A 12,518-nucleotide genomic window follows, 5' to 3' on the forward strand; every position below is an offset into this window, starting at 1 on the left:
GCTGAGATGGATCTCTGGAGCATGGCAATGTGTAGAGGTTGAGAGGAGGATGTAGCAGAAATCTTATACCCAGGACCTTGCTTCAGGTGATCTCTGGAAGTGACACAATCATGCATGTGAGGCCAGACAAGATAGTCCTTCCTGATTATACTTTATTTATTTATTTATTTATAGACACAGTTTGACTCTGTCCCCCAGTCTGGAGTGCAGTGGCACGATCTTGGCTCACTGCAACCTCTACCTCCGGATAGCTGGGATTACAGGCCCATGCCACCATGCACACTGGGCTAATTTTTGTATTATTAGTGGAGACGTGGTTTTGCCATGTTGGCCAGGCTGGTCTTGAACTCTTGACCTCAGGTGACCCACCTGCCTGCCTCAGCCTCCTAAAGTGCTGCCATTACATGGATTACATGTGTGAGCCACCATGCCCAGCCAATACTTTTGATACATATTTAAAGAAAAGCTTATGATACAAAGTTTTGTGTACTGCTTCAAGAAGGTGTTTCTGATTATTTTCAGAAAAGGTCTTAAGACTGTTGTGCCCTTCACTATGCATATGCCATCAGGGAAATTCAGAAGGTGGAAATTTCTGAAAGTCAAATGACCCAGTTTCTTCAATAGATTAATGACATTAAAAAAAAAAAACTAGAAAGGGAAGGTGAAATATTATTGATTAAAAGAGACTTAAAAAACACATGAAACAAATACAGTATGTGGATTTTCTTTGGATTCTGGTTTGAACAAACTAGTAAACAACTGAACAAACTAATAACTGAAACATAAAGACATTTTAAAGCAATTGAAGAAAATTGAACAGACTAAATATTTAAGGCCTTTAGAAATTTTTGTTTAGTGTGATAACTGTATGGGGCTATGTTTTCTAAAAATCCCTTGTTTTTTAGAAATTCATGTGGACATTCATATAGGTGAAACTGTTATCTAGAATTTTATTTTAAAAATTCCAGAAAAAATAATTAAGATTAAAATTAATGGATGGAGGCTAGATGAAAGAAGAATGACAAAATGCTAATAATTATAAATACTAGGAGATGGGTACAAGAGGGCTTATAATACTGTTCTCACTCTGCTTTTATGTATGTTTTTAAAATTTCACAATAAAAAGTAAAATTAGAAAAGATCGTTGCTTTTACATGTGTATATTTATTTATTTATTTATTTGAGATGGAGTCTCGCTCTATCACCAGGCTGGAGTGCAGTGGTGCAATCTTGGCCCACTGCAACCTCCACCTCCCGGGTTCAAGTGATTCTCCTGCCTCAGCCTCCTGAGTAGCTGGAACTATAGGCGTGGTCACCACGCCCAGCTAATTTTTGTATTTTTAGTAGATCGAGGTTTCACCATGTTGGCCAGGATGGTCTCAATCTCTTCACCTTGTGATCCGCCTGCCTCGGCATCGCAAAGTGCTGCAATTACAGGTGTGACACCGTGCCCGGCCCACATTTAATATTTTTTCATGAACTACTCCTTTTATACAAACACAGTTAATGTTTTAAGCTTTGGATCTAAAAATGTGGCAGAGGAACACAAATTTGGTTTTAAGAAAAAAAAAATCACTTCCAATATTTTAACCTCCTCCTCAGTTTTCATTATGTGCTTATGATTTCCAAAATCTCCCTTGAATTTAAAGGACAGGAGGATCTTAATGCTGGATTCCATGTGAGAAATGCTTGCCCTCTCAGGACACATCAATTGGTTTCTTCTTAAGCAGCCAATTAACATCTTTTGCAGGTAATCATTCATTGTTAGTAAGTCCTGCCAGGCTAGCATTGTAATCTACCAAGTATGGTAAAAAGTCTTTATTTTGTTCCAGCAAAATATGTAATAGCATATGTAATAGCAGATATTCCATCTTGATTGAATAGTTTGTATGAGAACATGAAAAAACAATTCCAAAATCTGAGTTGATCAAATTAATATTCTACTTTTAATTCTTCCTCACAGAAGTGAAAGATTCTCAAAAGGAATTTTTTTCTTCAAAAACTTCATAATATAAATGAAGTTAAATAACAAAATTTTAAATACAATTCTAAAGATTATTTTGATGCTATGAATTCTAAGTTCTGCAAAGATTATAACTATGATGATGATAAAATCTAATCTCTACTATTCTGTCTGATACTATTTTTGAAATTTTTGTAAACATCTCTTGACTCGAAAAACACACTATTCTTAAAGTTTTCTAGCCAACATTTTCTTTTAACATTGATATGAATCATAACTCTATAACCTTTTGTATTTAATATTTGAAAGTCCTTAGAAATTGTCTTGGTGCATTAACAGCTTTTATAATCATCATTAATCACCGCATCATTTACTCTTGTAATAATATAAATATATATTTGTACTTTAAGTAATTGACAAAGTTTCCAAATTTAAAGCCCTTGAGGACTTTGATTTTCAGGATACTTATTTATATTTTAAAGTGTATATTCAGATATCAATACATTCAAGTGACATGTTTAGTGTGTATATTAGGTTGTTAGGCTTATTGTTTAGGATAGTAACCTATGTGTTCACAGAATCACTGCTCAAGTTCAGGGATGTATAGAATAATGCTGGAAAAGGTACTCAGCTATTTAGCCATCCAAAGAAAAGCCAAAACCAAAGTGGTATTGAAGATTTGAGCTCACAACCAAGGCAAAGGCTGGACTACAAAGGAAAGGACAGTATCATTTGTAGGACTTACACTGTCTCAGGGAGTCTCACTGGAAAATGAGTTGGATCTACAATAGAGCAAACTGTTAACAATACCTCTTCTCACTACAAAATATGTGTTTTCTTAATCAGTGTGGTTAGAGTGGCCACCAAAATCTGATGCCAAGAGCATCAGTAATCTCAGTTATATTCTGAAGTATTTGCAAGTTCAGTATGCAAGAAACATAGACCCACACAATTAGATGAATGCTTGGCCTCTGAACTTGGGAGTATGGCCACAAATTCTTTTGTCGAATTGGGTCATAGCTCTATGGGCAGAATTTTAGAATTTCAGCAGCAGATATCTGAAAGTGCCATCACAGGGAAGTGATAGGTAATCTAGCCACAGGAGTGAATGAGGTTCCAAGTAAGAAACTTAGCCCTGGAAGGGCAGGTGCATGGGTAGAAACCTGGTCCCAGAGAGGAGAGTGGTTTATAGGATATTGTACCAGTAACCTGGAAATGTAAATTTATGATGTGGACTCATCCACTGGGGCTTTTGGGTGCCAAGGTCAGAGCCAAAGCAACAGCAAGACTGACTATGCTGAGCTGTTAAATAACTGCTCTTGAATTACACTCTTACAAACTTCTGTCCAGGAGGCCAGGGAAAGGGCTAACAGAGAAAACAAGCCACGTTTGTTGAGAATGATTGCTGAACACTGTACACACATTATTACACTTAAGTGCCTCAACAATTCTACAAGATTGTTAATCTCATTTGGAGATAAGAAAGTTTAAGTAACTGGGCACAGGTTTTAGCCAGGAGTCATGAAGTTAAGATTTGAACTCAAGTCTTTCTGCCTCACCTCCTCACTCTATGCTTTTTCCTCAGAACTTTGATCAAAGCTTTTTCTTCATTTGATCAGATTTGCTTCAATCTGTATCTAAACATAATCTGTATCTGCTCTTTTCTTTTTCTTTCTTGTCTCGATATAAGAGAGGCTCTTTTCTGGATGCAGCGGCAATCCCAGTATTTTGGAAAAACAAGGTGGAAGGATCAGTTGGCCCAGGAATTGATGCTGCACTATGCTCCAGCCTGAGCAACAGAGGGAGACCATGTCTCAAAAAAAGTAACACATGTTTATTGATTTGAAAACAAACCTTAAAGAAGTTATAAAAGTCCCCTCATACCTGCCCTCACTACCAATTTTACTCCATGTAATGTGTATCCTTCTAAATATTTTTTCTAAATATTTTTATACATAATGTATATCAAATATTTGCAACTGGACTTTCACTTGGTCTCCTGATCCCAATTACTATGCACTGGTCTGACCTCTGGCCCAATCAAATAGCAATGGGAGAATTCTCAGTAAAAGTCACTAGAATGCAAGTTATTTGAAGGCGGGGATTTTTGACCATTTTATTCACTGATATATACCTAACTCCTCAAACAGTGTCAAGTACATAGTAGTGGTTCAATAAATATGTATTGAATGATTGAATGAATCTCTGACAAAAGCCAAGAGGGGAGATTAGCGCAGAACAGCAGCTGGCCTGGAAGCTAACAGATAAAAATGGAGTAGACGAGACAATGATCCGGCTACTACAATAATCAGAAAGGCTGATAAGTAGCATCTTAGACCACAGAAAGTACAGGACATCTTACTTAGGTGACTCCTTGGATATTAGGGAGCCATGTTTCAACACTTGGGTATGGGCTGGTATCTAACTCGCCAGGTGATAGGGAAAGTAGTGCATTGCCTCTGCTTGGCACCATGAGGTAGGATGTAGGGCTTGTGCCTGAGTGAGCCCTTTTAGGAAAAGTGGTGCTGGGCTAGGGTCTTCCTTCACATCTGAGGTGCTTTATGTGCACCACCACCCTCTAAGCCAAAAGAAGTTCTGAAACCTTAGATTCGTCTGAGTCCAGGACAATTGCCCCCTTTTGAACACAAGCTCCCAAAACCTTCTACTTCTTAGTATATTGTAATGGTTAAGAGCACATATTCCTTCTATCCAATACTGGCTTTACCAGTTATTCCAATGACATACTGTATAACGTAAGGCAAATTGCTTAGCCTCTTGGTAGGTTAGTTTTTTCCTCTAAACAAATGGAAATGACAAGAGCACCTATTTCCTAGGATTGTTGTGAAGATTAAATAATTACTGTAAAGCTCTTAGAACATCACTTGGTGTTATGGACTGAATTGTGTGCCCCTAAAATTTATATGTTGAAGCCCTAACTCCCAATGTAACTGTATTTGGAGGTAGGGCCTTTTAGGAGCTAACTAAGGTTAAATGAGGTCATAAGGATGGCCTCATATGACTGGTATTGGAGACAGCCATCTGCAAACCAAGGAGAAAGGCCTCATAAGGAACCAACCCTGCCAACACCTTGATCTCAGACTTCTAGCCTCCAGAACTGTGAGACAATAAATTTTTGTTTCTCGTGTGAAATAATTATATATATATATGTAATTTATACAAACACATTTAATGTTTTAAGCTTTGGATCTAAAAATGTGGCAGAGGAACACAGATTTGGTTTTAAGAAAAAAAAATCACTTCCAATATTTTAACCTCTTTCTCAGTTTTCATTACGTGCTTATGATTTCCAAAATCTCCCTTCAATTTAAATAACAGGAGGATCTTAATGCTGGGTTCCATGTGAGAAATGCTTGTCCTCTCAGGACACATCAATTTGGTTTCTGCTTAAGCAGCCAATTAACATCTTTTGCAGGTAGTCATTCATTGTTAGTAAGTCCTGCCAGGCTAGCATTATAATCCGCCAAGTATGGTAGAAAGTCTTTATTTTGTTCCAGTAGCCTTTTATATGTGTAACAGCAGATATTCCATCTTGCTTGAATAGTTTGTATGAGAACATCAAAAAACAATTCCAAAAAGCCCTATCTCCAAATACAGTTACATTGGATATATATATATATATATACCCCAGTTCCTGACTTTAAGCCGCTAAAACCCTTGCAGATAGGGGTGCTAGGAGAATCTTCACTTTTGGCATTTGGTCTTTGATCCTGATTCCTGACACAGACCTCCTAAATCTCTTGATATTTCCTGGGTTATAGGAGGATCTTTTGTTCTAATAAGGTGACTTTTGGTGGGCTCCTGAGTAGCCTCAGGATAGGAGCTTGTTCCCAAGGGAAGCAATCGTATGACTAGAAGATTGAAACTTTCAGTGTCATTCCCAACTTCTGGGGAGGAGAGAAGGGCTGAAGGTTGAGTTGATCACCAATAGCCAGTGTTGTACTCAGTGATACCTATGTAATGAAACTTCCATAAAAGCCTAAAAAGACAGGATTCAGACAGCTTCTAGGTTGCTGAACATGTGGAGGTGCTTGGAAGATGGTGTGCCTGGAGAGGGTATGAAAGCCCCCCCATACCTCTCCCTCCCTGTGCATCTCTTCTATCTGGCTGTTCACCTGTATTCTTTGTGATATTCTTATAGTGAGTAAACATAAAGTGTTTCCCTGAATTCTTTGAGTGTCCTAGCAAATTATTGAACAAGAGGAGTTGGTCATGGGAATCCCAGTTTATAGCTGGTTGGTCAGAAGTACAAGTCACAACCTGGGACTTGCAATTGATGCCTCAAGTGAAGCCAGTCTTGCGGGACTGAGCTCTTAATCTGTGGGGTCTAAAAAAATTACCTGGGCATGGTGGCGTATGCCTGTGGTCCCAGCTACTCATGAGGCTGAGGCATGAAAATTGCTTGAACCTGGGAGGCAGAGGTTCCAGTGAGCCGAGGTTGACCCCTGCCCTCCAGCTGGAGTAACAGAGAGAGATTGTCTCAAAAAAAAAAAAAAAAAATCTGTGGGGTCTAACTCTAACTCCAGTAGATAGTGTTAGAATTGAATTAATTGGATTATAGGATGCCTAATTGTCCACTGAGGAAGTCCTTTGTGTGTGAGGGAAAATCCTCCTACATATGGTATCAGTTTTCTATGTTGTGTTGAGTGTGTAAAAATAGGAAAAACAGTTTGTTTTCCTAACTCTTACATTAAGCCACTGTGATATTTTGTTATGGCAGGTTTAGCAGACTAAACAGTTGGTATACAGTAAATATTCGGATTCTGTCACTTCTTTTTATTAATTATAATATCATTTTCCAAGCCCATGAGGGGTATACCTCCTCTCCTGTTACATTCTCAAGATTGAAAGACTAATCCATCCTTCACACTTACCCTCAGATATCATTTCATAATCTTCTATTCTCTGCAGATGTCTTCAGTCTTGTCTTTTATTTCTTTAAATGGTCAGCATAGTGTTCTTAGACTCTGCATTTGGTAATCCCTACATCTAAAGTCTCTGAGGGACTGCCTTTTGCTCGTGGAGACTAATTTGGGGGTGGGAGGCTTGATTATCTGTTTGCTGGGCATTGTGATTGAAATTGAAATGTTTTGAAGACGCTCTCCTCCAGAAAGACTTAGCACTCATGTCTGGGGCTGTTATAAGTCCTGGACAACAGTAAACCAAATTCAAGTCTTGAGTTTCTCTGGATATTCCAGTAGATTCAACTGGGCTGTCATTCTACATAGGCTCTTCCAATTCCAGGTCATCCACAGTTTGAAAGAATAGCTCCCATTTATTGCAGGGAGGATTCTTTGGAGCTCCCCGCCAAACCTTTGTTCCAGACCTGGGTTGATTTATCTTTCTTGTACTCCATAAAGATTCCACATTTGACTCCTATACTTAAAATGGGAAAATGTTGTTGGCCAAAAACAGCTTTCTTGTTAGAATAACTCTCTAGGTTATTTTTTTCCTTCAAATGTGACCTAATAATTCCCTAATGTCTTGTCATTTATTCCATTCTCTTAAGAATAAATAGGAAGCCAGACTGGAAAGGAAGGGCAAGCAAGGTGAGAGAAAGTTTAAAAAGCCTAAGAGTAGAAGGGAGAGGGAATCTAGCTGCTGGCTTGGTGTACAGTCCATCAGCTCCATCTAGTTTTCTGTCAGTGGAGCTGTGGTTGTGGGGTAGGCTTCAGGATCCTTTGTGTCTTACTGAAGAAAAATGGCCTTCTAGAGTGAGAAAATCTGCAAACCCAGCAAGCCAATCTCATGTTAATATTGACCTGATATGAACTCAATAAATATTTGTGAAATGAATAAAGGAAGCTAATAACCTGAGTATACTTACTTAATGCTCTTCTATTCATCAACATCATTGAAATGATAGTAAAGAAATACGAAGGAAATAACCCCATGGCAGTAAGTGAAACGGGAAGTGGCTGATTAGTTAACCAGAGTTTTCAATGAATTTCTGGAAGATGGAATATGTATGGTAGTTTATTGACAAAATAACATAAAACATGAGCTTCTGGCCAGGTGAGGTGGCTCATGCCTGTAATCCCAGCACTTTGGGAGGCTGAGGTGGGCGGATCACTGAGGTCAGGAGTTTGAGACCTGCCTGCCAACATGGAGACATTCCGTCTCTATTAAAAATACAAAAGTTAGCCAGGCGTGGTGGTAGTTGCCTCTAATCCCAGCTACTTGGGAGGCTGAGGCAGGAGAATCACTTGAACCCAGGAGGCGGAGGTTGCAGTGAGCCAAGATCACGCCAGTGCAATCCAGCATGGGCAACAGAATGAGACTCTCTCAAAAACAACAAAAACAACAAAAAATTATATCCTAGAACAAAGTCTCAGCATTCCCATTCTGACTTTTTGTTGCTTCTCCACACTGTCCTCTCTCTTTTTCTTTCTTTCTTTTCTTTCTTTCTTTCTTTCTTTCTTTCTTTCTTTCTTTCTTTCTTTCTTTCTTTCTTCTTTCTTTCTTTTTCTTTTTCTTTCCTTCCTTCTCTCCCTTCCTTCCTTCCTTCCTCCCTTCCTTCCTTCCTTCTTTCCTTTCTTTCTTTCTTTCTTTTTCTTTCTTTCTTTCTTTTTTTTTTTTTTTTTTTGACAGAATCTCGCCCTGTTGCCCAGGAGCATGATCTCGGCTCACTGCAACCTCTGTCTCCCAGGTTCAAGCAATTCTCTTGCCTCAGCCTCCCAAGTAGCTGGGATTACAGGCGCCTGCCACCACGCCCAGCTAACTTTGTTTCTTTAGTAGAGACGGGGTTTCACCATGTTTGCCAGGCTGGTCTCAAACTCCTGACATCCACCCGCCTTAGCCTCCCAAAGTGCTGGAATTACAGGAGTGAGCCACTGTGCCTGTCCTGTCCTCTTGCTTTCTACCTAAAAAGACCAAATAAATAAAGTTGGCCAAGAACTTTATTTAAAGTTGGCCAAGATGAATGCCCTCACTCATGTACACACATATTGCTGCTAGCTAGGGAAGAGACTTGCTGGAGAAACAACACACAGCTGGAGAAACTCATGCCAGCATTGATACTGACTAGCCTATCTTTTATTTTGTAAGTATAAATGGACAAATATATATATATATATATATATATCCCCAGAAATAGGAAGAAAATTAACAATTTTAATGTAAAAGACCAGGATGAACAAACCAAAAATGGGCAGAAACAGAGCCAATTTGAGAAAGAGAAGAGAACTTACAACATTGATAAGACAAATTCTTATTAGTATCCTCTGAAAAGTTAGAAGTCATATTGTATCCACATTACTATGCTAGATACTCTGCTCGAAAAAACCTATGCTAAAAACTATGAAAAATGAACCATTAGGAAACACAAAAAAGCTTTTGGAAACCAAAAACAAATGTTAAAAAAAAAATCAATGCAGCTAGGTGTGGTGGCCCACGCCTGCAATCCTAGCACTTTGGGAGGCTGAGGCAGGAGGATCACTTGGGGTCAGGAGTTTGAGAGCAGCCTGGCCGACATGGTGAAAACCTGTCTCTACTAAAAATACAAAAATTAGTCGGGTGTGGTGGCTGAGACAGGAGAATCGCTTGAACCCGGGAGGTGGAGGTTGCAGTGAGCCGAGATCGTTCCACTGCATTTCAGCCTGGGCAACAGAGTGAGACACTGTCTCAAAAAACAAACAAAAAATCAATAGAAGTACTGCAAGGAAGTCTCCAGAATGAAGAGCAAAAATGAAGATGGGAAGCATGAAAGAAAAGGTGATACATAGAGGCTCAATCTAGGAACTCCAACACTTGATCTAAGGTGTATTTCAGAAAAAAAGAACTGAAGAAATAGAGGAGAGGGAATTATTAAAGGAAGAAAATTCTTAGGACTGAAAAACAAATAAATTTTTAAACTAAAAATACCTATAAAGAGTCAAGTAGGCTATATGAAAACTAAAATAAAATATTACGTTCCCACATCTTCATTATATTTCAGATTACCAAGGATAAGGATAAAATTGTAAAAGCTTCCAGAAAGAAAATCCAAGTTCCCTTACAGAGTAGGGAGTATCCAACTGTCAACTTCTAAATAGCAACGCTGGATATGAGAAGATAATGAAGAACAGTGTTGATAAACTTCTCAAATAAGTGATTTTGGATTTTGTGTTTTATGCCCAAATTATCAGACAATTGTTGAGTACAAAGAAATACATTTTTAGACATGCAAGAATTGAGAAAGTTGATCTCCCAATCATCTTTTTTGAGGATACTATTTGAATATATAGTTTAGCAGAACAAGGAATAAACGTGAAAAAGAGGAAAGTATGGAAACAATGAAGCTAAGCCAGGGGAAAATTGGACAAAGTTTGTCCAGATGGAAGCAGGAAATTAGAAGGATCCTGGAACAGTCCTGCAACAGAGAGTAATTTCTACAGGCTGGATAATCTTCACGTAGAGTAAAGGGTTTCTTTTGTCTGCGAGGTGAAAAAAAAGCAATCAGAAGTACCACTAAGCAATAAAGGTTTTATAAGAAATGGTGGTTTACGGAGTGATTGCTTGGCCCCCTTTGCCCTTCTGTCACCCGTCCCTTGCATGTGGCTCTTAGAAGCTTCTCACCTTTCTCCTGGGATGCTTCATGAATAACTTGTAATAGAAATGTTACTGAAAAGCTGCCTAAACAAAAAATCGTATAAAATAGGAACTTGTATAAACTAATACTGTTGTAAATAAAAAAAACCTGATGAGTTAAATATAAAGCAAACTAAAATATGGAATGATTGAATAGGCAGTTGAATGTAAGAAGAGAAAATATTTTATCTTGATGTTTGGAACATTATTTTTTGATTGGTACAGGGTAAAGATGTTGGACTTACAACAAAGTATAACCTTATTCTGCTTTACTCTGTAGTAAACAATATTAACGTCATAAAAATGTAAATGCTATCTTTTGAGGGGGTTTCAAGTTTCAAAATTATTCTACACAAAACATAGAGATCTTAATTTTTGTCACAGAAAAGAATAAATGACTGAATTAAATGATTTCATTTAATTACATTAATTATTTACTTCTTATAAATTGGGAGGTGTAAGGTCAGGAGGAGAAATGAAGGGTAATGCAAGAGTAGCTTACAAAACAGGGAGCCAGTATATTCTAGTTAAACTGAAGAAGAGCTTTCTTTGCTGCGTCTACTGCAAAAATGAAGACGATTCTCAGCAATCATACTGTCAACATTCCAGAAAATGTCGACATTACTCTGAAGGGACGCACAGTTATCTTGAAGGGCTCCAGAGGAACCCTGCGGAGGGACTTCAATCACATCAGTAGAACTCAGTCTTCTTGGAAAGAAAAAAAAGAGGCTCCAAGTTGACAAATGGTGGGGGAACAGAAAGAAACTGACTACCGTTTGGACTGTTTGTAGTCATGTACAGAACAGGATCAGGGGTTCTACACTGGGCTTCCATTACAAGATGAGGTCTGTGTATGCTCACTTCCCCATCAGTGTCGTTATCCAGGAGAATGGGTCTCTTGTTGAAATCTGAAATTTCTTGGGTGAAAAATACATCCGCAGGGTTCGGATGAGACCAGGTGTTGCTTGTTCAGTATCTCAAGCCCAGAAAGATGAATTAATCCTTGGAGGAAATGACATTGAGCTTGTTTCAAATTCAGCGGCTTGGATTCAGCAAGCCACAACAGTTAAAAACAAGGATATCAGGACATTTTTGGATGATATCTATGTCTGTGAAAAAGGAGCTATTCAGCAGGCTGATGAATAAGATCTAAGAGTTATCCAGCTACAGAAAGAAGATGCCAGATGACTCCTAAGACCTACTTGTGATATTTAAATGATGCAATAAAAGACCTATTGATTTGGGAAAAAAATAAAAATAAAAATAACTGAATAAGATACTAATGTTTAAGAATATGTGAATTTATCAATGTAGCCATTAAAAGAAAAGCAAGAGTAGTGACTGTAATTACTTACACAGTGTTTACCATGTGCCAGGCACAGTTCTAAGAATTTTACATACATTAAGTCATTTAATCCTCACAATAATCCCTCCAAGTATTCAAAGACTTTTGTCCACTTGAGAGACAGTAAAACTGAGTCACCGGGTGCAGTGGCTCACGCCTGTAGTCCCAGCACTTGGGAGGCTGAGGCGGGCGGATCACCTGAGGTCGGGAGTTTGAGACCAGGCTGGCTGACATGGAGAAACCCTGTCTCTACTAAAAATACAAAATTAGCCAGGCATGGTGGCGCATGACTGCAATCCCAGCTACTCGGGAGGCTGAGACAGCAGAATCGCTTGAACATGGGAGGCGGAGGTTGCGGTGAGCCGAGATCGCGCCATTGCACTCCAGCCTGGGCAACAAGAGTGAAACTCCGTTTCAAAAACAAAAACAAAAAACAAAAAAAACTGAGTCACAGGTCACAGAGGGTTTAGTAACTTGCCCAAGTTTACATACCTAGTAATGATGGCTCACAAATGGAAATAAAATAACGATTTAATTAAGAAGTATGGACGGGAAAATTGATAAGTATGAAAAATGATTTGTATTAGGAAGCAATATATATTATATATTATCCCAAGTTGATAA

The 12,518-nt window shown here is 38.5% G+C and overlaps 1 pseudogene; it reads left to right on the forward strand.

The window, feature by feature from the left end:
* Positions 1 to 11,118: 11,118 nt before the first annotated feature.
* On the forward strand, positions 11,119 to 11,695 carry LOC100584326 (annotated as a pseudogene).
* The last annotated feature ends 823 nt before the right edge of the window (positions 11,696 to 12,518 follow it).

Source organism: Nomascus leucogenys, chromosome 3, assembly GCF_006542625.1.
Source record: "Nomascus leucogenys isolate Asia chromosome 3, Asia_NLE_v1, whole genome shotgun sequence".
NCBI lineage: Eukaryota > Metazoa > Chordata > Mammalia > Primates > Hylobatidae > Nomascus > Nomascus leucogenys.